The sequence below is a fragment of the Sceloporus undulatus genome, chromosome 3 (assembly GCF_019175285.1).
Source record: "Sceloporus undulatus isolate JIND9_A2432 ecotype Alabama chromosome 3, SceUnd_v1.1, whole genome shotgun sequence".
Taxonomy (NCBI): domain Eukaryota; kingdom Metazoa; phylum Chordata; class Lepidosauria; order Squamata; family Phrynosomatidae; genus Sceloporus; species Sceloporus undulatus.
The window spans coordinates 111,750,370-111,754,010 of NC_056524.1; positions in this window are offsets into that span (position 1 = coordinate 111,750,370).

A 3,641-nucleotide genomic window follows, 5' to 3' on the forward strand; every position below is an offset into this window, starting at 1 on the left:
TTTTTTTTTGTGGAGAGAAGGTCCCAGTTTTTTCTGCCAAGAAAAAAAATGGAAAATTGGCAACATTTTTGAGGAAGGACAATTCTTCTGAAATATTTCAAGACACCCTATCCTCCACTGCTGTGCTTAGGTCCCGTAAATTCATGCTTGTGAGCTCCTTAATACAGTCTTGCAATAGGATCCCAAAAAGTCCCTAGGAACTCCTTCCAGCCCACCACCAGCAAAATGGCTCATCCTGCAGCAAGGTCAGGCTGGGGTTTGAATCCTGTTGGTTATCCTCAACTACAGCCAATCCACAGGAGCATTTGGCAAGTCAGCATGTAGATAAATCCCATTGATTCTGTGGTTCTACTCTAGCCAGGGTCTAATAATGGGATTCTGGCCATGCACTGATCAGAAAATAAAGCTGTCACATGCAGTTCTGGGAGTAAGCCCTACTGAATGCAAAAGAACTACACAGGAATAGGGATTCCCAAGTACATTTTAAAAATATTTCCAAAAGTTGCATTTACATTTCCTGAACTTCACCAAAAGTTGCGTTTTACATTGCCTGAACTTGCTTCAACATATCTGGAAACTGTACAGCAACAACAACACTGTTTCCACTCCTCCTTCTTATGTGTAATATACTGTTGCAACCTACAAACATAAAGCCTCTTCATTTGGACTACACTTGGCAAGGTTTACTTATACGGCACCTAAAAGTTTTTTTCCAGATGGATCAACACTGGAACTTCTTGAGAAGAGCAATGTTCTCTGCCAAAGAACAGGGCAGTTAGCTTCACACAAGACGGGGCATCCTGGATGTCTAGAGAAGTTACTTTTCCGTTACTACTAGAGAAAGCTTGCAACAAGTATATTGTGCATTTCGGTTGTCCTATAAAGGTATCACTGTTTGGTGGGTTTTTGTTTGAATTCACTAAATGGCCATCACAGCTACCCCTGTATATTTTCTGGATTGTGAGATACCACATTGTAACTGCAACAAGGGAACCCTGAAGAGTGAGCCAGTGGACTGGGACAGTCAATTCAACCACGGTAAAACAATTTTTTTTCTTCTCAAATTTGGACTGAATTGGCATGTTTTAACTCTGCACCTATCAAAATATTCCTGATGCAAAAACATGGAGACTTCTTGAGGAATCCATTGTCCTCTGCCTACAAAGAGGCCTATGGGCTCGCAGGAATGGAGACATATTGGATTGCTAAAGAGGAGTCCTTGTTGATATGCAAATGGACTTTAAATTTCCTGGACTTTGAAAATTTTGCATTGGCCGCCGCATCATACTGTTGACTCATGTCCAACCTGTGAGCTACTAGGACTTCTAGATCCCTTTCACACATAGTCTCATTCAGCCAGGTGTCCCCCATCCTATATCTATGTATTTCGTTTTTCCACCCTTGCATTTGTCGGTGTTGAAATTCATTTTGTTAGCTATGGCCCAGCTTTCTAACCTGTTAAGGTCATTTTTAATTTTGATCCTGTTCTCAGGGGTATTAGCTACTCCTCCTAATTTGGTGTCATCTGCAAATGAGAGGTGCCCACAGAGCTTGTTCTTCACCTTCAACACTTTGCTTAAACCTCCCTCTCCTCCTGTCTCTTCATCATTCTCTCCTAATGACTTTGCTAATTATTTCATCTCTAAGATTTCCACTATTCGCTCTGAGATAGTCCCCCCCGATTCTTCTTCTGCTCTTAATCTTCTATCGCCCTCGCCTAACAAATTTTCTGTGTTTCCTCCTGCCTCTTTGGTTGAACTCTCTACACTTCTGAACTCTTCCAAACCTGCAACCTGTTCTCTTGATCCAATTCCTACTCGTCTTCTAATCTCTATAGCTCCCTCCTTTCTGCCCTCGCTTCTCTATATCTTCAATCTCTCTCTCTCTCTATAGTTTCCTTCCTGTCGGACTTCAAACATGCTCTCATTTCCCCAATTCTGAAAAAACCTTCTCTTGACCCCTCCTCTTTGTCTAGCTATCATCCGATTTCTCTTCTTCCCTTTCTTTCTAAGGTTTTGGAATGGGTTGTTTATTCACGCTGTCTCGAGTTTCTTGAAGCCAATTCCATCCTCGATCCCTTTCAGTCTGGTTTCCGCCCAAGGCATTCTACAGAGACAGATCTCACTAAGATCTCGAATGACCTTTTACAGGCCAAGGCTAATGGCCTTTACTCTGTTCTCATCCTTCTTGATTTGTCTGCAGCCTTTGACACTGTTGATCACTGTCTTCTAGTTGATATACTTTTTCACCTTGGGTTCTCAGACTCTGCTCTTTACTGGTTTAGATCTTACTTGTCTGGCAGATCTTTTGTAGTGGTTGCTGGCAGTCAGACTTCTTCTCCTGTTCCCTTATCTGTTGGAGTTCCCCAGGGCTCTGTTCTGGGTCCCCTTCTGTTTTTTCTCTACACACTGTCCTTAGGAAAACTCATTAGCTCTTTTGGCTTTTCCTACCATCTGTATGCCGACGACACCCAGTTGTATCTTTCTGCGCTTGACCTTTCTCCAAGGCTTGAACAGCAAGTTTCATCTTGTCTCACAGCTGTCTCGCTGTGGATGCACCATCGGCGTTTGAAGCTCAACATGTCCAAGATGGAGCTTCTTGTCTTTCCTCCTGAGCCCACCCTTCAACACTCCTTTTATGTCTCTGTGGACAACATTTCTATTCAACAAGTCCAGCAAGCCCGCAGTCTTGGTTTTATCTTTGACTCTTCTCTGTCGTGTATCCCTCAGATCCAGACCACAGCCAAGGCTTGTAGATTCTTTTTGTACAGTATTGCCAAAATCCGACCATATCTCTCCGCCTCTACTGCCAAGATCCTGGTCCATGCCCTAGTGATCTCACGACTGGATTACTGTAACGTCCTCCTGGCTGGGCTTCCTCTTTCTCACCTCCGTCCTTTAATCTCTGTCCAGCATTCAGCTGCACGCATTATCACTTCCACCCACCGCTCTGACCACATCTCTCCTGTGTTGGCATCCCTTCACTGGCTCCCCCTCCCTTTCTGCATTCAGTATAAGCTCCTACTGTTGACGTTTAAAGCCCTCCATGGGCTGGCCCCTCCTTACTTATCAGACCTTCTTTCTCCTCACCTTCCCACCAGGGCCCTCCATTCTGGTAGTCAAGGTCTGCTGTCCCAGCCCAGGATTTCCTCTGCCCCATCTAGGATTCACCCCTTTTCACTCACTGCCCCTCACTCCTGGAACCTTCTTCCCCCACAAGCAAGAGCCATCACTTCTTTAACCAGCTTCAAAACGGAGTTGAAAACCATCCTGTTCAGATAAGCCTTCCCAGGCATTACATAATTGTCGCTTACTATTTGATGTTCTTTTGGTGCCTGTTTATCAAACCATTTCCTGTATTGCTATGTACTGTATCTGCATTATCCTACTTGAGAATATGTATTTTCCCTGGAAAATGATTAACCATCCATTATGAAGCCAAGCCCTCCCTCCAGTCCATCTGCCTTGGTCCAGGCCTTGGAGGTAGAGAGGAACTGCTGGACCTCTTACCCTTTCCCTCCACCACTCCCTTCTCCTTCTGTGTCATGTCTTTTTAGATTGTAAGCCTGAGGGCAGGGAACCGTCTTACAAAGATTGCATGTACAGCACTGTGTAAATTTACAGCGCTTCATAAATAAAGGT